Source organism: Saimiri boliviensis, chromosome 17 (genome assembly GCF_048565385.1).
Source record: "Saimiri boliviensis isolate mSaiBol1 chromosome 17, mSaiBol1.pri, whole genome shotgun sequence".
Lineage (NCBI taxonomy): Eukaryota > Metazoa > Chordata > Mammalia > Primates > Cebidae > Saimiri > Saimiri boliviensis.
Genome location: NC_133465.1, coordinates 50,681,567 through 50,706,262, shown reverse-complemented (window position 1 = coordinate 50,706,262; position 24,696 = coordinate 50,681,567). Strand labels below are relative to the sequence as shown.

The window sequence follows — 24,696 nt, the reverse complement described above, 5'->3', positions numbered from 1 at the left end:
CCCCGAGCTTCTCGAGGGCAGACATTGTAACCTTTTTTACTCATTCCAGGAACTCTACAGCACCAGGCACACAGTAAGAGTTCAATAAAGACGTCTCTACCCCTACCAGCTCCCGCCTCAGCCGCCACCGCCTGGCTGCAGAGAGGAAGCGGAACGCGCACTACCCACGAGGGAGAGCGCCTCGCTGTCTCCAAGGTAACCGAAGGCAGAGGGGAGTGCTCACGCATGCGCACACTCGCCCTTCCTTCCCGTAACCTCGAGAAGAACGCAGCCGGTAAGACTGCCAGAAGCCGAGGGCGCATGCGGCGCCTCCGCCTTCTGTCAGTCCGCCCGCCCAGCAGCCTCCCCTCTACAAACATTGTCCGGAAATAGTGCCCATTTCTGGAAACCAGACCTCATTAACCAATCATTGCTAGGGAGTAGGAAGACGGGCTTACCAGGACGGGTCGTTTCATTGGCTAACTTGGGGAAGTGGGCGGGGCCACGGGTCGCCGTGCGGCCAAAGAAAGGAGGCGCGAAGTGAGACAAAGTTTCAGCCGTCGGTGGAGGCGTGGCCCCAGCGGCGACCTAGAAGGTGAGGGGGCGGAGCCCGGGGCCGGGGCGGGGCGATCGCGGGCCCGGAGCTCAGCGGTCGGCTGCCGGCGGCGGGAGATTGCGGGCGAGCGGAACGCTACATTCGCTTGGTTGCGGAGATCGGCGCTCGGCCGGTAGGTGACGGGGCGGGACACTGGGATCCGGAGCGGGGCGCCCAGGGAGCGGCGGGGATGGATCGCCCCTCAGCCCTGGGCTGGGCTGCGGCCTGGCCCCTCGCCCCGGAGCAGTGGGGTAGGCTGCCGGGCCAGCGCAGCCCGACGTACCCCGTTCGACCCACTCGCGGCGGTCCGCAGGCGCGCCCTCGCACGCGCTGCCGGCGCCGCGCTCGCCCCGGGCCTCCAGGCCGCGCACTCCCGCCAGCCACACGCTGGTCCCGAGCGCGCGCAGAGGCGCCCTGCTTCCCCTTCACTAGCTCCCCGCGCCGCCGCCAGGGCAGCCCGCGCTGCTCGCCTGGTGTGCGCCCGTGTGCTCCCAGGATGGGGCTCGCCTGGCGCGGGGAGGATGTATCTGCTGCTGGAGTGCGTCCTCTCATCTGCCCTGGCGTGAAACCCTCCTGGCCTTTCCTGGGAAGTTCTCAGGTCGCACACCTCAAGGCTGGGAGCAGGAGCTGACTGAGCCTGTCCTCAGCAAGCAGCGGGGCAGTGCGGGGCGCCCGCAGCATCCTCCCTCCGCCCCCTAACTCCAGTCCTCCTCTGTAATTCTGCTGGGGTCTCCAACTCGGGACTTCCACCTGTTGGTTCAGATATAATATTCCCATCTTGGAAGCCCATCGTGGCCCTGGCATCTTGCAACCACTGGGCACCAAGCAGACAGGGGCCACTTGTACCGTTTCCCACCTGCCCAGGAGCCTTCTTAGTGCTGGATAACTTCAGAAAAAAATGTTTCCTTCCTAGTTGAGGTTAAAAAGTTGCTTTCGGCCTTAAAGAGTGGACTGGAGGTATGAATGAAGAAGAGGATAACTGGTGAAAATGTACATACATCAGCAAAGTAAATGGCAAAATTACTTTTGATCACTGGAGACAATGAACACCAATGACTTAATTAAGGACTTTAAAAGCACGTGAAATTAAATGATGAGAGTGAGGTCACGATATAAAATAGCAGTCTGGAGTTTATTCCAGGAAAAATGTTGAAAACCCCTTGACTAGAAACATGATGTGTTTCTGAAAGATTAGAAAGAGATAGTATGTTAGCATGAGTGATGTATTTTCTACTTAGTGTCTTCATACCTGTAACAGCGAGGTGCTTATACCTATAACCTCCGTGTTTGTTTGTTTTTTTTTTTTCTTCAGATGGCTGTGTGGTAAGATAGATTGTAGCATCCTGTTTTATAGGTGAGGCACCTGAGGCAGGTGTGAATGGGGCGGAGATGATATATATCTTGCCTGATCCCTCATAGCTGGAACTAAGGATGAGTCTTTCCCAGGATCCTAGATCAGGACCACATTATAGAATTCAGATGCAGATAGGAGGGAGAAGTTTTTGGTGTGGTTGTTACACTCTTCAGGTGAGAGGACACTTCAAAAGTGTTTGCCTTGCTTTGGTTGTGTTTGGATTTACTCTTGGTGTTTTTTAAGTGATGTCAATCAGTTCCTTCGGAGCGATGCGAGACCTCTGAATTTTTCAGACACCTTTCAGACATCCTCATTTATTTTGAAGGGTGTGGAGAACTTCTCAGAAGATCTCAAAATAAAAGTAATTGTCTCTGACTCTAATTTTAGAGATAAATATCCAGGTATATGTATCAGCAGTTTGTGAAATCAGACAGCAAGACACTGCCAAGCTTTGGGTCGTCTTCTGAGTGTTTTCTGATGATGAGGAGCAGTTCTGAAGGGGAGTTTTTGCCACTGGTATTGTCTGTTAAGAGTTTGTGGGAGCGGCACCACAGAGACCCTGCCAAATCAGTCTCCCTCTATTAAACAAAAGTGTCTGGTTGGGCTGTTTCGCCTCAACAGATGAAGGTTTGGTTCCTCATTTTGGTTCTCCTGTCGAACACTGACTCCTTTGTGATCTGCCTGGAATATGTGTATATCATTGACTGCTGAGAAGATGGCTTGCACTGATTGGTTGTCCAGCCCTAGGCGACTGTTGTGATTTTTTTTTTGTTGAGTGATAATTGATAATAGTTCATCCCTGGCTAGGGTCTGGTGAGAGATCTGTGGAGATGTGAAAGAGTGAAAACTTTATCCAGGGTTGTTTTCTTCGTTGCTGGCACCCTCTCAACAGTGTTGTATCACTTTGGCCTGTGAAGGCACTTTTAACTTCCTATTTTTTTTCCTGTCTCAATGGACAGCACATGGGCTTTCCTAACAAGCCTGCCTGCCTCGATGAAGAGCTGACAGATTCATATTGGTTGGTTTGACAGATGTCCTCTCTGGGGGGAAAGTTCAGAAATCTTAAAAGCAAAGTCAGTCCTCAATAAAAAGTCTATGTCAGCCCAATATGCATATAGGCAGCGTATTTCTACTGATGGCTTCCATCATCTCAAGGTTGTTTTTTTTTTTCCTGGCAAAAGGTTAAAATGCAAGTAAAATTCTGCTTTCGTGATTAATAAGTCACTACCGCAGTTGTGTCTGATGCTTCCTGTTTGCCCCATTTTAGTATTTCAGTTAAACTGGAAACATCTGAGCATTATGGGCACTGTTGATGGCACCAGTGTGAAATTGGTGGGCAGGGGACAATTTGATATCTGTGGATTTAGGGAGTTCTAAGGATGTCAGCCCCTCTGGTCTCCACACACCAGGATTCCCCAGTAAGGGAACAGAATGAGGCTGTGCATCTGCAACAGCTGGGGTGAGCATTCAAAGTGATGCATGTGTGAAGGTTTTGCATTTACTCGGTGATGCTGGCTGAAATGCTGAAAGCAGTAGCCTAGAAGGGGAAGGTCAGACGTAGAGCAAATTGTAGAGGAGCATTTCTGTTGAGCTGAGCAGGACATTGAAATATAAGATCCTTCATTCTGGGCTTATGACTTCCTGAATGACAATTCAGAAAAAGTCATTTTTCTTCAGTGGCCGGGGTGCTCTTTGTATTCTACTTTAAACGAGCCTCTTCCCTTCTGCTTTTCTACATTTCTTAATCCCTCAGCTCCCTGATAGAAATCCCTTGAGATTATGTGGCATCAAGAATAATTCTGTGGCCAGTCTTTGTATTTTTACCCAGTACTCATGTGAAGAAAAGCAGGGGCAAAGGTCAGAAAAGTGAAGCCTCATAAGGAGAAATAGACAGAATTGCTCAAAATCCAAACCTCCTTTTCTTGACATCTAGGTCACTGCTTTTATTACTAACTTGTTCATGAAACGATAAGGATTTCTTCCCCAAACATGCCAATTTTGAATATAACAAAACCAGGGTAGCAGCTTTATTCATTTATTGTACCAATCAATTATTAATTGATATTGATTGTTAATGAATAAAAGGCTAAAAGATGAATAGCCTGCTGCCTGGACAAGTATGCTTGTGCCCATTTTCCAGATGTAGAAACGAAGGCAGACAACCCATGATTTGTCCAGAGCAACAGCGCAAGTCCATGGTATTTCTGTGTCACATGTGGTGGCTGAGGCTGTCAGGTCAGAGAGACCTGGGTCAGGTCAAGGTCTGCCACTGTCTGCTTGTGTGCCCTCAGGCAAATCACTTCACTTCTGTAATCATCAGGTGCCTCGTCTGTGAATGGGATCAGAAGTACTTCATGGGGCTGTTTTGAGTAGAAAATGAGAGGATATATGTAAAGTGCTAATCCCAGTGCCCAGCACAGAACATAACGACTGTAAGTGTTGTTGTTATTGTTGTTGGTGGTGGTAGTAGCAATAGTAGTAATAGCAGTAGTAGTTGTCAATTACTGCATTGTGACTAAACCTGTCTTCTGTAAGATGATGTCAAGAAGGGTCAGACTGCCTGACAGCCCAGAGTCATTTTCTCGTAGGCCCTTTAGGGGGACAGTTCTTCAGTCTGAAAGTTTCAGCTGTCAGGTTCTCCCTGTCTTAGCACTATATACTGCCCTCGCCATACTCCAAATGAGCCTACCAAGGTCCAGGCTCTGCCCAGTTGACAATTTCAACTCTGAGCTGGAGACACAGCTGGGCCTATCTAGGGGCTTCCTGCATCCCACATGTGATCAAGTAGGTTCCTGCATTAACCCTGGAGGTGAGGTAAGGGAAAATACTCTGTGGCATGTAGGTCAGCAAGGACTTGTTCTTTGGGGAATGAGGAGGGAGCATTTGGTTCTATAGGGTGAGATTCCCACTACCACATGGCAGCCCCAGCTCACCACTCTTTCTCTCTCATAAAGATGTCTTCATCAGCTTCTCTCCAGGACTATGCCTGGGGGCCCAGAATCTGTAGTCAGGGACTTGCAGATTTCCCTGTAAATATCACAAGAAGCCAGGTGTGGTGGTGTACGTTTCTGTAGTCCCAGCTACTTGAGAGGCTGAGGCAGGAGGATCACTTGAGCCCAGGAGGTCAAGTAGCTATGGGCAACATAGCGAGACCTCATCTCTCAAAAGAAAAACATTTAAACATTTTTTTTTTTAATCTCACAAGGAAAAAAAACAGTTTCATATTCTATTTTAAAGGCTTTTTTCCCTTTAAAACAAAATAAAAATATAGGCTTTCACCAGGCTGCCGGTCCCTTTAAATAACATTTTGTTTTCTCTTGGGGAAGCTGACTTGATGGCCGAAGAGTCATTTCTAAAGTGAAGCTAGTTTTTAGAAAAAATAGATCACCGGATGTCAAGCCTCATGTGGAGCTCGGTTCAGATGAAAATGAAACCAGCAGGCCTGGCCTGGCAGCTCTGCACTTGACTTCAGGCTACAGGCAAGAGGCAGAGTGTGCCTGGACCTTGCTCCATAACTGGTTGGCCCCACAGACTGCATTTGATAGATGCCTTAGTCATTTTCCAAGCAGCTTTGCTTAGGTGAGCAGAGCACTTTCCCTGGAAGGTGAGTCACCCATGCAGGGGTGTAGGTGACAGGCGATTTATTCCCCAGCACAGTTGCAGAGAAAGTCCTTGGTGAGGAGCCCTCTGCCAAAGATCACCCCCATCCCAGCCCCATGGCTATGGAGGGAGGGAGCAGGAGGCAAACAGGAGGCTTCTGGGGCCTGCGGACTGACAGCGGAGGGGGGATCGTGGATGGGGTACAGAGCTCAGATCAGCAGTGTCACTGACTCCTGAGTCCAGCTACCTTGAGGGTAGAAAATGGCCTGCTTCCAGTGACAGTCAGCAAAGAAGCAGGAGGGGAGCTTTGGCCCCAGGGAGCTGGGAAATCCCTTGGCAGAGAGCAGAGAGGCACAAGTCCTATTTGTGAAAGACCTTTTGGGAACGCTTTTCCACCTGCTTCCTTTTCAACCACCTGAGTTGGAGGCTCTGCAGAGCTCCAGTGACTGGAAGGCTAGATTAAACCCTGTATTTCAAGAAGCTTCAGGAATTCCAAGCCTGCCACCACCTCAGTTGTCTATACATCTAGGACCAGGATTTGGACCCAGAAAGAAGCAGCAGGGGAATACCTGAGCCATCCCCCCCTGCCACTTTGTGGTTACTGCAGCTTCTCCTGGCCCTCTTTTCACTAAAGCCACTATCAGGTGTCCATTAAAGCAGAGATTTCCTTCAGACACTGTTCTGGACTAGTGCAGTTGGTGTTGAACTTGACCACTTACGGCTGGGAAAACCTACAGTGTTCAGGACTACCTACAAGGAGGGCTTGACTTGAATGAAGCTGCAGCAGAGAAATGGTTGTTCTCTTGCAAATGATCTTGTTCCCTGTCATAGGCAGACTCCCTGCCCCCCGCCCCACTCCCTCAGCTCCTGTACCCATACCCCATCACTCTGGACCAACCAGCAGTCGCTTCCTGCTGGCACAGCTAAGTAACTTTAACCTCACTGTCCAGAAAGAGCTATTAGGATTACAGCCTGTACATGATCGTTCCCATTTTTTGCAATGAGAAAATGCAGAAGAGAAAATGATGGCCCAAGGAAGGCAAGTGGGTTGCCCAAGCCCACTCAGCTAGTTAATGGTGGAGTCTGGACTGTAAAACCCAGACTCTTTTCACTGTGCTCTGCTGCCAGGGGATGAAGGAACTAGTCCTGAAGCAGGATTTTTTTTTACTAGCTCCTCCCTTTATTCCCTACCCCAGCCCTATCACTCTCAGCCTTTCTGCAAGCTCTGCCAGGCCTGGGAAGGGTGGAGCCACAGCAGCTGCTGCCCCGGGTCTAAGAAAAAGTAAACAGAAAGCTATTTGTTTGAGCTGTCTTATACCATAAGGTTCATGTAATCAGAAGGAGGTCAAGGTTGATAAGAAAATACAATTCTGGGCAGGGTTACCAGGAAGTCTCAAAGGTTGCCCACACCTTTAGGGCACTTTCCTACCAAGCCAAGCAGTATCTCACCTAGCATGATAGAGTGGGTATTCAGTAACTTTCAATGATTGATTACAGGGGTCCAAACCCACAGTGCACAGAACTCTTCTGCACCTTTCTTCTGTGCAGGAGGGGCATGCAGGTGGCCAGAAAGTCCAAAGTAACTACTCCGGGTGTTATCCTAGCCCGTCTGCCTGGCTCTTCTCAGTGAGTGGCTCTTCCCTGTGGGTGAAGCATGATGTCATATCTGGATGGTGGCCCCTGTAAGTGCAAAGAATTATTGTGACCGAAACCCACCACCCACCTTCTGCTGACATTGATGTTTACTTTTACTGGGCCAGAATTAAAAGGTAGGTGTTTCTGGTCGATACTAGTAATAGTCAGGAGGCTTGGGAGGAAAAGGAGGCTTAGCCAGCCTCCAATGAGGATGTGGTTGCCAATTAAGATTACAAATGGAGTCCTTCAGCCAAGGGAGTTAATTGGACCAACCAGGCTCCTTGAGTCCTGCCCAGCAGTCTCCACTGGCAGATACTGTGCCTGGAGAGGCAGGAATAGCTTTGTAGAGATCAATGTGAAGGGTAGAGTCCTGCACCAACCCCTCTAGCATGTATTAGATACATGCAAATATATGCAAATCTGAGCCCACATGGGTGTTGTCCAGTTCAGAAGGGTTATCTTCTCAAGCCATTAGCAGTAATTGGATCTCTAGGTCAGCATTTGGGAAAAGGGATGGCAGGAGTGGCTCTGCAGCCAGTTTGCAGGGCACCTGTTTATGGGGGTACAGTTAGAATATAGCCACCAAGCTGTGACTCCCTCCCCTCTAGCCTGCCAGGTAATTGGACAGTGTGGACACATGTGTTCCTGTCCAGCCAGGCTTCAGAGCCTGTGGCACTCATTTATTCCTCAGAAGTGTGTCTGTCCTTTCACTCAGGAACACTTACCAAGTATGTCAAATGGGCTAGCTTCTGCTAGGTGTTAGAAAACTGAACATAATTGAGGCACCATCCTGGAGGACCTCCCAACAGCAGGGGGAAGCTGGGCATGGAAGCAGACACCTCACAGCCCTGGTGCTGGTCAGGAGCCATGACTGTAGGAGCTGGAGGGAGCGAGGAGGCCACCATGCGCCGCCCAGTGGCCCTCCCTGTCCAGCCTGAGCCAGTGCTAACTCAGGCGTAAGCATCTCGGATTCTGCAGGTGCCTGGGTGGCACCCCCTTGCCATTTCTCTCATCCCAGCGTCTTGTACCACTTGTCAGCTTGGAATGGGAGCTTGGTAACAATTGGGAAACTTCAGCACTCTGGGGGAAAGAAGTACATTTTCAGAAGCCGAGGGACAGTCGGAGAAATGTGCTCATATGTCACTTGGGCACAGTGGCTCATGCCTGTAATCCCAGTGACTTGGGAGGCCAAGGCAGGAGGATTGCTTTTTAGCCCAAGAGTTAGAGACCCAGCCTGGACAACATAGTGAGACCCACCTAAAAAAAATTTTTTTTAAACTAGCTGGGCATGGCCAGGTGCAGTGGCTCACATCTATAATCCCAGCGCTTTGGGAGGCCAAGACAGGCAGATCACTTGAGGCCAGGAGGTCAAAACCAGCCTGGCCAACATGGTCAAACCCTCTAAAAATACAAAAATTAGCCAGGCATATTGGTGGGCGTCTGTAATCCCAGCTACTTGGGAGACTGAGGCATGAGAATCACTTGAACCTGGGAGGCAGAGGTTGCAGTGAACCGTGATTGCGCCACTACACTCCAGCCTGGGCGACAGAGAGAGACTCTGTCTCAAAAGAAAAATTAGCTGGGCATGGTGGTGCATACCTGTAATCCTAGCTACTTCAGAGGCTGAGGTGGGAGATGCATTTGAGTTCAGGAGTTGGAGGCTGTAGTGAGCTGTGGGTGACCACTGCATTCCAGCCTGGTTGACAAAGCAATACCTCTTCTCAAAACAGAAAATATGGCTTAAAGTAGAATCAGACAGTGAGTAGCCAGCTAATAAGGACATGACTGACCACCTCCCAACCTTCCAGGCAGAAAATGAGAGAGCAGTGACCACACTGGCACATCCCATGGGCTTGGTACCACTAGAGAGTTGTAGGCAGGTAGATCAAGGCAGTGCTTCTAGGTAATTGGGTTCAGCATTCCAAGAAGGCCTCTCAAGGATTTCGACAGCAAAAGCTTTTGGTCACCCTCATATTCCCGCTGGCCAGTACAGTTCCTGAAACGTGGTAGCCACTGGTTAAGTATTTGCTGTTGAGTGAAAGTACAAGACTTGAATCCAAACTCCTCCTGCTAGGCCCCCTGCTGGCCTGGGGGGAGGACAAGACAGCCGCAGGCTGTTTCATGGTTTACCCTCTTTTACCAAGGAATCATGTGAGATCCTCTGAGAATATTCCTCCTCGTGCCCCATGTCCCAAGCCCTTTTCTCCCTTCCCAGGGGAGGACAAGAATATGACCCCTTATTATAAAGGGACCCCTCTGCCACTCATGTCCTCAAGTGGATTACTCAGGCCAGCTCGTCAAGGAGCATGTGGGGCAGCATCTGAAATGAGGCCAGGGTCGAGGTTCCCCTGCCGCAGGGTGGAGCTGGACCTGTGCCTCCTTCATGCGCTGGAAGCCTTCCGTGGAAAGCCAAGCTCTTTGGGTTTCTTGTTTATTCTGAAGTTCCTCAAACTAGTTCCTCAATTTCAGAACCAGTCACCAGTGACTACAATGAACTTGAATTATCCTATACAGGGAGCCTGAGCCTGTCTTCATCTCTGAGCACAGGTCTCTGAACACAGGTAGATGCTGCTTGAAGCCACTCCCACCTCTGAAAACCAGATTTCTAAACCCAGAAAAGAGCGGTGGATGGTTGTATTTCAGCAAGATTGACCGTAGCCTAGGGAACTTCTTGCCCAGAATCTACCCTGAAAGGTTAAATGAGGAGAGTTGTTTTTCACAACCAAAATGCGACTTCTAACGATGATCTCAAAGCTTGGCAAGATCACAAAGTACGTTTTGACTCATCAAAGAAACTGGCTGTGTTTCACATGATTTTAGTGTCAAGGGCAATTTATGGCCTTGTAATCTTTGGAAATTGGTCATTGTTAAGTGGTATACATGGCAGGCCCCACTTAATCAGAATATTCAGTTACACAAAATACCCTAACTTGCAGATTTCAATGATACTTGAATTATTTTTTATTTTTTATTTTGAGATGGAGTCTTGCTGTGTCGCCAGGCTTAAGTGCAGTGGCGTGATCTCAGCTCACTGCAACCTCTGCTTCCCAGGTTCAAGTGACTGCCCTCCTCAGCCTCCTGAGTAGCTGGGACTACAGGCATGTGCCACCATGCCCAGCTAATTTTTGTATTTTTGGTAGATATGGGGTTTCTCCATGTTGACCAGGATGGTCTCAATCTTTTGACCTTGTGATCCGCCCACCTCAGCCTCCCAAAGTGCTGGGATTACAGGCATGAGCCACCACACCTGGCCGACACTTGAAATTTTTTTAATTTTTCTTTTTTTTTCTTTTTTTCTTTTTCTTTTTTTTTTAGTTTTTGAGATAAAGTCTCACTTTGATGGCCAGGCTGGTATGCAGTGATGCGATCTTGGCTCACTGCAGTCTCTGCCTCCCAAGTGGTCAAGTGATTCTCATGCCTCAGCCTGAGTAGCTGGAATTACAGGTGCCCACCACCATGCCTGGCCAATTTTTGTATTTTTAGTGGAGATGGCATTTTGCCATGTTGACCAGGCTGGTCTCAATCTCCCAACCTCAGGTAATCCACCTGCCTCGGCCTTCCAAAGTGCTGGGATTACAGGCATGAGCCACCCTTCCCAGCCTGAAAATTTTTTTATACAACATACATTAAACATTCCTTGCTGCTTATTGTATAAAAGTAAGTGCACACGTGGCAGGTTTTTATCTCAATACTACTTTGCCCTATATGTTCTCCTGCATTCCAATTCCATACCTCTGTGGACCGACGATGCCCCCTGTGGTATCTTTTCTATTTGCTGTTGGCTGTCTCTGTGCAAAGGCTTTGAAGGTTGAATTGAAAATACCATTGTAATACTTTTCTTTTAAAGCTTATAAAATGCGCTATATCAGGGGCCTGGGGACAAAGTACTGATAAAATCTGTGAAGATGGCAAATGATGCTCAAGTCTTGTTGTAAAAAGAATGGTAAATAGGCAGAAGAAGCCTGGGGCCAGGCTTTGTAAAATGAATGGCAAATTTGCAGTTATTGTAGAGTTTCTCCTTGGGATGGGCTCGGCTTTGCCAGGCCTAGGTAGGCTGAGAACAGAGGCCCACCACAAGTCCAGCTTGTGTCTTTTTCTTCCCTGTTGTCATTTTAAAGTTGCTTTTTCCAGAACATAGGCTGGCTGAAGTTCATGCTTCCTAATGAAGGTGCTTCCTCCCAGGCCAGTCCCTGGGTTTCTCACTAATAAACCTTTGACTTGTGACAGCTTCTGCATCTGGGTCCCAATTTTTAAAGTTTAGATCTTTTGGAAATAGAGTGTCATGGTTAAGAGTATGAGCTTTGACATAAAAGTCCCTTGTGCAAATCCTGCTGCTACCACTTCCCTGCTACATGGCCTTGGGCAAATTACTTGGCCTACTGAGGCCCAGTTTCTTCTTCCCTGTAGAGGGATAACATTAGTGCCTTGTGCACAGAATTGTGAGGATTCAAGAAAAAAAATACATGCATTACCTAATACATAGCAAATAATAGCTGCCATTATGCATTTGTATGATTATTAGCAACTAGCATGTAATTATGTGTATACAAATAGCAGATCATTGTAACACCCAAAGATGACCACAGGACAACTAGTTTCAGCTTTAGCTGCCAAGGAATTGTGGGTTCCAGTTCATCACGGAGAGCTGAGGCACTGCCAGTGGAGACAAAAGCCAAATGGGGTGTGCAGAATGCTGTTCAAAGAACATCTTCGGCCAGGCCATGGTGGCTCACGCCTGTAATCCCAGGACTTTGGGAGGCCGAGGTGGGTGGATCACCAGGTCAGGAGTTCAACACCAGCCTGACCAATATGGTGAAACCCCATCTCTACTAAAAATACAAAAATTAGCTGGGCGTGGTGGCGCATGCCTGTAATCCCAGTTACTCAGGAGGCTGAGGCAGGAGAATCTCTTGAACCCAGGAGGTGGAAATTGTAGTTAGCTGAGATCGTACCACTGCACTGCAGCCTGATGACAGAGTAAGACTCTGTCTCAAAAAACAAAACAAAACAAAAACAACATCTTCATGGGTTCTTGCCGACCTCTCTGTCCCTCTGCTGTCAGGATTCTCCTCCTTCTCCTTTGACCACATCTGTTCCAGACTTTCTGTGTGATGCCAGCACTGCTGGCTAGAAGCTGTGGGAGGTGGGTTTCAGCTCCTCATAGCAGCAGCTTTCAAGCAACTTACACTTGTAGACTGTGGCTCACATCTGTAATCCCAGAACTTTGGGAAGCTGAGGGGGGGCAGATCACTTGAGACCAAGAGTTCAAGACCAGCCTGGCCAAGATGGCAAAAACCCGTCTCCATGAAAGAATAAATAAAATTAGCCAGGTGTGGTCGTACATGCCTGTAATCCCAGCTACTTGAGTGGCTGAGGCATGAGAATAGCTTGAACCCGGGAAGTGAAGGTTGCGGTGAGCCGAGATCGTGCCACTGCACTCCAGCCTGGGTGACATTGAGCCTCTATCTCACAAGAAAAGAAACATAAAACAAAAAAACTTGACACTTCGGTCATGCGAAGGTCTGACTACTCATCTTGTAGCAGCTTCCGTCTCACTGGAGATTCCACTGCTGTTTACAGAGTGCCCACTGCCTGCCAGGCACTGCTGTGCTGTGTAATTTAAACATTGTTCCTTGCATTGAGTCACCCTGTAAAATTCTGTCATGTAGGTATAAGGATCCCCATATTACAGATGAGACTCCTGAGTCTCAAATAAGTGACCTGCCCGTGGTCACACACCAGAGTATTGAGAAACTTAAGATTCAAACTCAGATCTTCTGATTCCAAGGCCATCCTGTCATGTAGCTGAATGGCCATTCCTCAGGATTAGTATGTAATATGTTGAAATAAATGGGCCTTTCTGGCCCTAAGGTCATTTTGATTCCTTATCTATCCATCTACCCATTTTCTCCTCATCTAGACTGTAAGCATGTTGAAGGCAAGGATAGCATCTTCACAGCAAATAACTACTATAATGTTTGGAAACCACCCATGCTTAACCTCCAACGCTGCCCTCTTCTCTGACACATAGAAGCAGGTGAAAAGAGAGAATCCACTAACAAAAGAGTCACCCAGAAATTCTAATCCCAGGAGTTTACCACCTAGGATTCCTTCTACAAGTACACATAAATGTGAATTAAGAGTAGGGCTTTTTGCATTATTACTTATAAGTGAAAAATTTGAAACAGAGTTTATTCATAGAAGAACAGGTGGCAAAGTGATGGTACATCTGTACCATGCAATCTTATAGAGCCTTAAAAAGAATGAAATAGATGCCGGCCATGGTGGCTCACGCCTGTAATCCCAGCACTTTGGGAGGCCAAGGCGGGTGGATTGTTTGAGGTCAGGAGTTCAAGACCAGCCTGACCAACATGGTGAAACCCCATCTCTACTGAACATATAAAAATTAGCCAGGCATAGTGGCAGGCACCTGTAATCCCAGCTGCTCGGAAGGCCGAGGCAGGAGAATCACTTGAACTTGGGAGATAGAAGTTGCAGTGACCCGAAAAGAGGCCACTGCACTCCAGCCTGGGTAACAGAGCGAGATTCCATCTCAAAAAAAAAATAAAATAAAAAATAAGAGAATGAAATAGATCTACATGTGCTGAGATGAAATAGTATTCATAATATCTTCTTAAGTAAAAGATGCGAATTGTATGATATTACATCTGTATCAATCCCATATTTCTTTTAAAAATAGTCCCAAACTATATGTTTGTATATGTGTAGTAGTTAGAGCTAGAAGGATTTACATGAAACTTAAGTGTTTTTTATGTTGCAAGGAGGAAATGGTGCTGGAATTTTATATATATATATATATACAATTTTATTTACATTTTTATAATGAACAAGTATTATTTCAGTATTTGGGGAAAAAAAATGAGACGGAGTTTCACTCTGTCACCCAGGCTGGGCTGAGGTACAGTGGTGCGATCTCAGCTCACTGCAACCTCTGCTTCCTGGGCTCAAGCGATTCTCCTGCCTCAGCCTCCCAAGTAGCTGGGATTACTGGTGCCCACCACCACACCCAGCTAATTTTTGTATTTTTAGTAGAGACGAGATTTCCTCATGTTGGCCAGGTTGGTCTTGAACTCCTGACCTCAAGTGATCCACACGCCTCAGCCTCCCAAAGTGATGAGATTGCAGGTGTGGTGGCCTGAAATAAAAATTTTAAGCAAAGTTAAAAGATCATATATAAGAAAGATAGGAGAGGCTATTTAGGACAACTGGCCTCCCTTGGGTTTCCCAGACTGGGACTAACCCTGCGCTCTCATCCGTTTGTGCAAGCAGTTGAGAAAGGGCTGGGTTTTTCCTCTCTGGTCCACTTCTGCTGTTTTTCACTCTTTATGGGGCCACTCATGCCCAGGGGCATCCAGTATATCCAGCACTAGCCAGGGCCTGTAACCACACATGTATTTGCCATTGGATAAATCAAAGCAGGAAGCAATGCCTGTCTTCTGAGCACCTTCCTACGTCTTGAGTCACAACTGATAAAACTCTCAGTCCCCAGCGGAGAACAAGGGAGGGAATCAAATGAAAACCAAAACCAGGAAGGGCAAGCTTGCCCATCTTGAGCCTTCCGTTTTAGCAGCCCAGCTGCCAGAACTCAGTGACCAGAACAGAAGAGCCACAGACATTCTGTGAAGCTTCCTGCCTGCACATGGGTGTGTGCTTGCATGTGTGTGCATATGCATGTGCAGGGTTAGAGGAAGCAGCTCATTACGTATTTATAAAGCCCCAGTATCAAGTGTGGACCCAATGCCTCCTGAATTCTCATCCCATGCATGCCAAGAGATTCTTCTTTAGTTATAGTTGTTTTCATGATAAAAAGTAATACTTGGCCGGGTGTGATGGCTCACACCTACAATCGCAGCACTTTGGGAGGCTGAAGCGGGTGGATCACCTGAGGTCAGGAGTTCGAGACCAGCCTGGCCAACATGGTGAAACCCATCTCTACTAAAAATACAAAAATTAGGTGGACATGGTGGCAGGTGCCTGTAATCCCAGCTGCTCAGGAGGCTGAGGCAGGAGAATCTCTTGAACCCAAGAGACAGAGGTTGCAGTGAGCCGACATTATGCCATTGCACTGGGTAACAAAGTGAGACTCCATCTCATAAAAATAAAAACCATAGTAAAAATAAATAAAAGCAATACCTACAGAGTAAATCAGTGGAGGGAGATACAAGAAACTGTTAACGGGGATCTCCCTGGAGGAATGGGGTAAGGGAGGGACAGACTCATGTTTTTCACAACACCCCTTCTGTATTTTTTTTAAACCACTTAGAAACATTATCTGTTAAAAATGAGAACCGAGGCCAGGCGCAGTGGCTCATGCCTGTAATCCCAGCACTTTGGGAGGCTGAAGTGGATGCATCTCATGAGCTCAGGAGTTCAAGACCAGCCTAGGAACCATGGCGAAACCTGTCTCTACCAAAAGTACAAAAAATTAGCCAAGCGTGCTGGCACGCACCTGTCCCAGCTACTCGGGAGACTGAAATGGGAGGATCACTTAAGCCTGGGAGGCGGAGGTTACAGTTAGCTGAGATTGTGTCACTGCAGTCCAACCAGGGTGACGGAGTGAGACTGCATCTCAAAAAGAAAAAAATGAGAACTGAGAAAATGAATACATGCTCACTGAAAAAGTGCAAAAATTAGAACACTATAAAAATAAATATTAAACCATCCATAAGCCCACCACCAAAAAAGAACCATTGCTATATGACTGTGCTAGGTGTCTGCATTTTTATAAATGTCATTGTAATATACAGACACGTGTATAAAGTATATAGTATACTTTAGATATGCTTCTGTATCCTCTTTCTACTAATATAATATCCCATTTTTCCATATTGTTAAAATGATTTATAAACATTTGTGGTGGATGTTCCATGATTTATTTAATAATTATCCTTCCCCTGTAATTAGACTTTTTGTTGCTCCAGTTTTTTACTGTTATAGAAATACTGTGAACGTTTTGAGACAGGATCTCACTCTGTTGTCCAGGCTGGAGTGCAGTGGACTGATCATGGCTCACTGCAGCCTCAAACTCCTAGACTAAAGGGATCCTCCCACCTCAGCCTCCTAAGTAGCTAGGACTACAGGCACATGCAACCACGCTCAGCTAATTTTTGTATTGTTTTTAAAGATGGGATCTCGCTATATTGCCCAGGCTGGTCTCAAACTCCTGGGCTGAAGCCATCCTCCTGCCTTGGCCTCCCAAAGTGCTGGTATTACAGGCGTGAGCCACCACTCTCAGCCCTGAACATCTTTGATTATGCTTTTTTTCTGTTGTTGTTGTTTTATTATTACTATTATTTGTTCCCTACCTAGATTGCAATTCTGTGAGATGTGCACACAAAAGTTGGTATCTTCACTTGGTATGGTGCTTTACTGTGCCTGGAGTTCCTTCATCTACATTATTTCCTTGAATGAGTAAAAGGGAGTTGGGGTGTGATTAAGGAACAGGAGGAAGGTAAGGAGAGAGGAGACCAGGTGCTGTGGGCAGGCAGAAAAGGAGGTGGTTATGCAGCAGAGCTGATGGGAGGGGCTTCCTGGGTGGAGGCTGAGCCTTGCCTCTGAGAGACAAGCAGGATGTCTGGGGTGGCCCACACAACAGCATGGCACTCGTGGGGCCCGGAGACTTGAGTAGCCAAAGGGTTGTGGAATGATCCGATTGGCCAAAGCCAAACTCTGTGTTTGGGGAAACAGTGGCCAGAAAGATTATGGACCACAGAGTTGGGACTGAGCCCATAAGCAGTGCAGAGCCAGCAGATATCTTTGAGCTTGAGGTTGTCTTAAGCACACAGTGTTTCAGGATTCACTCAGCACTCCAGGGTGGGAGGGCAGAGAGAAGCTGGAAGTGGGTAAGACCAACGCCAATAGAATAGATGTGAGGGAATTGCCCTCAACATCCAAAGGGGACTTGTAGACAGTAGTTTCTGTATGGCTAGGGCTGGCCAGCCATCCTCAGGCATGTTTTGGGAATGGAGGACAGTCAGAAACTTCACCCCATAAATTGTATTTACCCTGCAGTTTGACCTGTGGAATCGGCAGCAAGACTGAGTTTTGTTGTTGTTGTTGTTGTTGTTGTTGTTGTTGTTGTTTGAGATGGCATCTCACTCTGTCGCCCAGGCTGGAATACAGTGGCGCAATCTTGGCTCACAGCAACCTCGGCTCACAGCAACCTCCACCTCCAGGTTCAAGTGATTCTCTCACCTCAGCTTTCCAAATATCCGGGATTACAGATGCACACCACTATTCCTGGCTAATTTTTGTATTTTTAGTAGAGACGGGGTTTCACCATGTGGGCCAGGCTGGTTTTGAACTCCCAACCTCAAGTGCTCCACCTGCCTCAGCCTCCCAAAGTGCTGGAATTACAGGTGTGAGCCACCACGCCTGGCCAAGACTGAGTTTTGAAGGGCATATCAGATTTGTTTCTTTTTAATAATTGATCTGTAAGATTTTAATTATTAATGTACCTTCACATTTCATATCCTCTTTAATGGGAAATGCTTATTGCAGAAATTGCTCTCTTGGGAAGCAGGCTTCAAGCTGGCCACTGAGTCCATTTCACTCACAGTGCCTGAGTGCAGGCCCCTTCCTCCTTCTTCAGACATCTGTTTCTATGTCCCAGTGATCACATGGCCACCCTCCCTCAAGCGTTTCAGAAGCCTGTCACTTGTCAGATTGTTGGTTCAGGCCAGGGTAGGGGCTCTGTACCAATGGCAGGATTTTCTTTTCTTTTTTATTTTTCTTTTCTCTTTATAAAGATGCAGTCTTGTTACATTATACAAGCTGATCTCAAACTCCCAGGCTCCCAGGCTCAAGTGATCCTCTTGCCTCAGGCTTCCAAAATGCTGGGATTACAGGGATAAGCCACTTTGCCTGTGGGTTCTGCCATCTGGAACTTTACTCCCAAGAGTCTGTGAGGAATGTAGAATTATACCCCCCTCACTCATATGAGAATTTAAACCCTGGGGGTATATGAGGGCCAAGTGTGTGTCCATGGTCTGATACCTGAACTTCATCTGCAGCCTCCTTTCCTGGGACTGCCTGACTTACACTTAACACTGACAACTTCAAGCTGCTAATGATTCCTGCATAGACTCACCTCTGTGCCTTACCTTTTGCCATCCCCTCTCCCAGAACACCCCCTCCTTTTTCTTGAGCAGGTCTTGCTCACTGCTTGAGACTCAGCCCAGGCATCACGTCCTGGGCTAGACTAGGTCTCCCTCTGTGTTCCCGTCCCATCTGCTGTGTGTCTGTGTCTGTATCTCTCCCTGCATCCCTGTATTGTACTCAACTCTTCTAGCTTCTTGTCTCTTTCCCCCAGTAGACTGTAAGATCCTCAAGGGACAGTGTCTTCTTCCTCAGTGTATTGCTAGCACTTGGCACAAGGCCCAACACCCCGCAGACTCAATACATACTCAGGGACTGCCATGCATAAGATCCTTTCTCTGGAGCTAAACAGGACACTCTGGGGCCAAGACCTTACTCAACATGAAGCCGCAGCCTGCCTCCAGTCATTGGATTTGGAGGCTCTTCGTTGGGTGCCTAGAACTCTAGAAGTAATTATATCTTTTTGTCTTAAGTATTTTGTCTGATATGAATATTACCTTTTTTGGTTAATATTGGCCTGGCACATCTCTTTCTACCTCTTTTTTCCAACTTTTCTGGATAATTTTGGTTTGTTTCTTTTAGTCAGCATCTAACTGGATCTTTTAAAATCCTATCTGATTGGCTGTTTTGTAATCTACTCACATGTATTGTAGTTAATGACATGTTAATATTTGCCCTATTTCTGCCATCTTGTGTTTTTATTTTATGTTTATTGTCTTTTTTGCTTCTTTTTTCCTCCTTTCCTTGACTTTTACCAGATTGAGAGCATTTTCTATTTTTCCTTCTTTACTCTTCTAATCTGAATTGTATTTCTGTTATTTTAGTCATTACTCTTAAATCAACATATATATTTAACTGTAATTTTTTCTAATAAAATTTAAACATTTTTCTACATAAAGTCCCCAAAAAGGCAGGATCATATTACTTTTTACCCACTGAACAACCCATTTTACCCTTCTTCCTTATTATTAGTGTCTAGATTCTCACGTTTTAAAATTATTTAAACTGGCCAGGTGTGGTGGCTCATGCCTGTAATCCCAGCATTTTCAGAGACCAAGGCAGGCAGATCACCTGAGGTCAGGAGTTCAAGACCAGCCTGGCCAACATTGGGAAATCCTCTCTCTACAAAAAATACAAAAATTAGCCAGGCATGGTGGTACATGCCTGTAATCCCAGCTACTGGGGAGGCTGTGGCAGGAGAATCACTTGAACTGGCTGAGGTTGTAGTGATCTGAGATCACACTACTGCACTCCAGCCTGGGCGACAGAGCAAGACTCCATGTCAAAAAGATAATAAGATTTAAACTAATTTTTCATATTCAACTATTAATTATGTTGACCAACATATTGTATGAGTTCCTGTGCCTACCATTGCTTTTTTGTTTTTTTTTTCTGGCTTGCTTTTCTTCTTTGCAAAGCACATCCTTCAGTGGTTCTTTCAGTGAAGGTAGTGCCACGTTATCCAGAACTCCTGTTTGTATACGTGTATATTACAGGTGGATTTGTCTGATCATTTCAAGAAAATGAAATGACCTGTTAAAACCAATCAAGTTGTCATAACACCCCAAGAGGATATACTGATATGACCAAACTAGAAGTCTGACAAATTGATGTCTGGTTCAGCACTGAATGATGAGACTCCCTCATCGGTAAGGGGTCTTCTTCTGCTTCCTGGCTACATGGGCTAAGAAATTATTACCAACAGTAGAGGGCAGATGCTAGGAATAGTAGTATCCACATGGGTAATAATACTGCTCAGTTCCTGGATGTTCTAGATGCTTCTGCCAACCAGATTTTATTCTAGTATCCTTGGGTCCCAAGAGAATGGGCGAAGAGTGTCCTGGCTTGAGTCCATCCAACTCCATGTTGGATGCTCTAATTGTATAAATTGAGCCTCATTTGTTCCTGTAGGTAATGTACTCTCTAAGCCTTAATTTCTTCATCTGTAAAATGGAGATGATATTGCCAACCTTGCAGGGTTAGTGTGGAATGCATCAGCAAGGCAGATAAAGTTCCTGGCACAGTAGCCCATACACAGAAGACATTTATGGACAGCAGTGGGCTGGTACATTCCCTGGCACTGGGGAGACACTCATTGAATATTATGGAGTGGATGCAGAAGCCTACCATAAAAGGCTTCATTGATAAAGGTTAAGTGAGATCTCACTTAAAGGATAAGTGAGATCTGGGCAGATACTGGTAAGGAAGGAAGACAAGCAGGCACTCCCTGTGGGAGGAACAGGGTGGACAGAAGAGAATCGGAGGCTTGCCCAGTGATGCCCTGTTCAGGCAAGTGAGGGATCAGTCTGGAACAAACTGGAGGAAGGGCTGCAGGAAGGGCAGAGAGGGTAGAAAGGGGAGTCAGGGTGAGCATGTATGGGGACTTCTAGGTCCGCCTGGCCAGATGGCTGTTTTGCCAGGCCAGCTTGCTCTGCCTAACACTTGCCCTTAGTTCCCTTCTTTTTTTTCTTTTTGAGACAGGGTCTTGCTCTGTTGCCCAGACCGGAGTGCAGTGGTGCAATCATAGCTCACTGCAGCCTTGACCTCCCAGGCTCAAGCAATCCTGCTTCAGGCTCCCAAATAGCTAGGACTACAGGCATGTGCCACCATGCCTGGCTTATATTTTAATTTTTTGCAGCAATGAAGTCTCACTATGTTGGACAGGCTGGTGTCAAACTCCTGGCCTCAAGTGATCCTCCTGCCTTGGCCTCCCAAAGTGCTGAGATTACAGGTATGAGCCACTATGCCGGGCCCAGCCCCTCACTTTGGATAGGTAGAGGCTTGCCTAGGGTGGCCTGGTGGCCAGGCAAGCTGAAGGTTTAAAAGAGGAAGTCGGGAGAAGATTGGTTTTTAACCAATATCTCATTAAGGAAGTTGAGTCATTCTACTTCTGCTATTTATCCCCTCTGGGCATTCTGAGAAGGACAAGTTTTTACTTCCAGATGAAATAGTCATGAGAGGGATTTGCCCTGACCCCTTGCAGGCATTTTCAAGGTGGCCCTGTAAGACAGATTTTTATTTTGCTTTCGTGCATGGAGAATCAAGCCTCCGAGTATTGAATGAACTAGGTAAGGCTCAAGATACCTTGGCTATTTGGTGCTGATCAGAGAAGTTCCATCGTCTCAATGATGGCTTTTAGTAGCCTGGTGACAGACACAGGAATGAACATTCATTTAGCCTCTTCTGTTGGCCAGTCAACCCGATTAGCATTTCATGTACTCTTCATTCCGTCCTCAAATCAGCACTGAAGGAGCTAAGAGAAGAAACTCAGAGAAGTGAAGTGGCCAGCTCAAGGTTTAGATGTCGGCTTAGGAGGCAGTAGCCTGCATTCACCCCAACCTCTGCAACCTGTGACTGCATAACTCTTGTGCTATTAAACTTCCCTAAGCCATATCTTCATGCCTGAAAATAAGATGACAGTAGGTGCTTCGTAAATATCGACAGTTACTGTTCTGAACTGGAGTCATCCGGCTCTCATAATCCTGACAGATGGAATCTCATTCTCAGAACTAGAAGGAACCTCAAAAGATTTCCTAAGCCATTGGTTTCCAAACTCTCTTCTTGGAGAACTAGGATTTTGTAGAGGTTCTCGGTGGATGAAGGGACACTAAGCGTGTGGAGCTCTTTCAGCTAGGGCACCAGTTTCTAATGTGAGTTACGTGCCAGTTGCATGCATCTAGTTCTTTTAGTTGTTGGAAGGTAGGTATGATTTCATTTGACAAAAGTGGCCCCACTGCTCTTATTAAAAAATAAAACAAAACAAAACTTGCTAAGACTAGAAGCTATAACTTCTGGTTCCCAGTCTGGCATTTTTACTATGATGTGTTTGCTGTTAGGTTATCATCTTTGAAGATCAACATTTATGTTTTTGTACCTTCCAGTGAATCAAAAATTTGTTTACCATAAACCCCATTCCTAGGAACAGAAATTTTGCTGTCAGAGAAAACATCATTCTCATCACCTCAGAACAATACTGTCCAGGAGAACGTTCTGCAGCGCCTTCAGCACTGTTGGGTGTGGTAGCTAGTGTAACAGGAACTGATTTTAAATTTTTACTTCATTTTAATTAAATGTAAATGGCCACATGTTGCTAGTGGCTACCATTTTGGACAGTGTCGCCTTGAGTATAGAGCAGGGGTCAGGCAGCAGTCCCTGGCCCTTTGGCATTGGAATCATCCAGAGAACTTGTCAAAAGTACAGATTCTGGGCCTAATGCCCAGTGACTCTGGTTCAGCAGGCCTAGGAGGAATGCATTTTAAGAACTTATCTGGTTATTCTAATCTGTGGTCAGATTGGAAACTGCCCCATAGGAGAGCTCTTCCTCGGCATGCAAGAATAGAGCCAGAATCAGGCTCTATTTAGCCCCAACCCTGATCTTCCAGGGAGACTAGAGCAACCTTTTGGGGAATGGCAGACCCTGGGAGAACCTGTTGAAAGCTATGGACCGAGTCTTCCCTGGAAAAATGCAAATTATATTTTCCTCCCTGAATCCATACTTGAACCCAGATTAAGAACTCCTCATACAGGCCGGGCACGGTGGCTCACGCCTGTAATCCCAGCACTTTCGGAGGCCGAGGCGGGTGGATCACGAGGTCAAGAGATCGAGACCATCCTGGTCAACATGGTGAAACCCCGTCTCTACTAAAAATACAAAAAATCAGCCGGGCATGGTGGTGCGTGCCTGTAATCCCAGCTACTCAGGAGGCTGAGGCAGGAGAATTGCCTGAACCCAGGAGGCGGAGGTTGCGGTGAGCCGCTATCACGCCATTGCACTCCAGCCTGGGTAACAAGAGCGAAACTCTGTCTCAAAAAAAAAAAAAGAACTCCTCATACAGCTATTCCCAGGGGTTGATCCCAGTAATTCCTGTCCCCAGCCTTCTCTAGGAGGTCATTGAGGCATCACAGAAGAAAGAACCAATGGTGTCTGTGTATTGGGCCTTAAAGATTATGGGGTGAATTCTGCTCCTTTCCTTTCGTCTTCTGTTGTGGTAGGCTTGTGGGTGAGCCAGGTGGGTTTGGCTGTTGCCACTGCTCATGTCCTCAACTCATGCAGAGAGCAGAGGGCCCAGTGCATCTGGAGCATGAATGAAGCTGGGGAGAGTGGGCTGAGGAATGGATCAGGAGTTTGACTTGCCTTCAGAGGCAGAGACATAACTGGCACCCACTTTGTCCTCCCCGCACGCTGCAGGAGGGAGAAAGGGCAAGGCTGCAGGGCCACGAGCTGGGGTGACAGCCAGAGGCCAAAGTCCAGGGCTGGGCAGGCCCCCTAGCCAGAAGTCCTGGGCTTAGTACAGAAACATGATTTTTATAGACCCAAATGCAAATTGAAGTAGGGAAGGAGGAAGGGAGCAAGTGCGCCTGTGTGTGTATATGTATGTCTGTGTATGCATGTGTGTCTGTGTGTGCATGTGTGTCTGTGTGTGTATGTATGCATGTGTGTCTGTGTGCATTTGTGCCTTTGTGTATGTCTGTACATGTGTGTCTGTGTGTATATGTCTGTATGCATTTCTGTGTGCATGTGTGTCTGTGTGTATGTCTGTGTATGCATGTGTGTCTGTGTGTGCATGTGTGCCTGTGTGTGCATGTGTGTCTCTGTGTGTGTGTATGTCTGTATGCATGTGTGTCTGTGTGTATATGTGTATCCATGTGTGTCTACGTGTGCATGTGTGCCTATGTGTGTCTGTGTATGCATGTGTGTCTGCGTGTGTATGTGTGCCTGTGTGTGTATGTCTGTGTATCCATGTGTGTCTGCGTGTGCATGTGTGCCTGTGTGTGTATGTGTATGCTTGTGTGTGTGTGCATGTGTGCCTGTGTGTATATGTCTGTGTATGCATATGTGTGTGTGTATGTTTGCCTGTGTGTGTATGTCTGTTTGCATGTGTGTCTGTGCATGTGTGCCTGTGTGTATGTATGTCTGTGTATGCATGAGTGTCTGCGTGTGCATGTGTGTCTGTGTGGGAGGTGGTGTTTGGGGAGAGCCACTGTCAGGCCAGTGTCCCAAGAAGAGCCTGTTGAACTCGGAGGCTGTCGGTGATGGTCTGAGTCATGGTGATGTGGCATAGGAAAGCCAGCCACAGGATGGCTTTACAGCTCCCAGGCTGTGATTTGTGTCCCTGGGAGGTGAGGGTCAGCCTGTTTTCCCCATGCCCTTCACAAGTTCAGCTGCCATCTGCTGGGTCAGCTTCTCAACAGCCTCCTTGTTACTGTCTGCCTGCCAGGCTGTGGGATGAGTCATTGGGGAACTGCAAAGGAGGCTCTGAGTGTGGCTGCCTCAGCCTCAGCTTCCACTTCTCTGGGAAGAGGGAAGCCTGGTGTGCTCACGGAGAGGGGATCAGGGCCCTGGGCAGCTGCCCACCTAACACCAAGATGAAAGGACAATATGGGACTCGGCATGCCTCGCAGCCCCTCTGGAGCT

At 47.1% G+C, this 24,696-nt stretch overlaps 1 protein-coding gene across 2 annotated transcripts in view; it reads left to right on the top strand.

Moving 5' to 3' along the window:
* The first annotated feature begins 585 nt into the window (after positions 1-585).
* Positions 586-24,696, top strand: part of MAP3K14 (mitogen-activated protein kinase kinase kinase 14) — a 54,139-nt gene continuing 30,028 nt past the window's right edge. The window contains exon 1 of one of the 2 annotated variants that reach the window (XM_003943660.4): positions 586-707. The gene's annotated coding sequence lies outside the window, so the exon portion shown is untranslated. Of the gene's footprint in view, positions 708-1,025; positions 19,931-24,696 lie in introns of those variants that run through there. The other variant, XM_010331449.3, reaches the window with a different exon arrangement.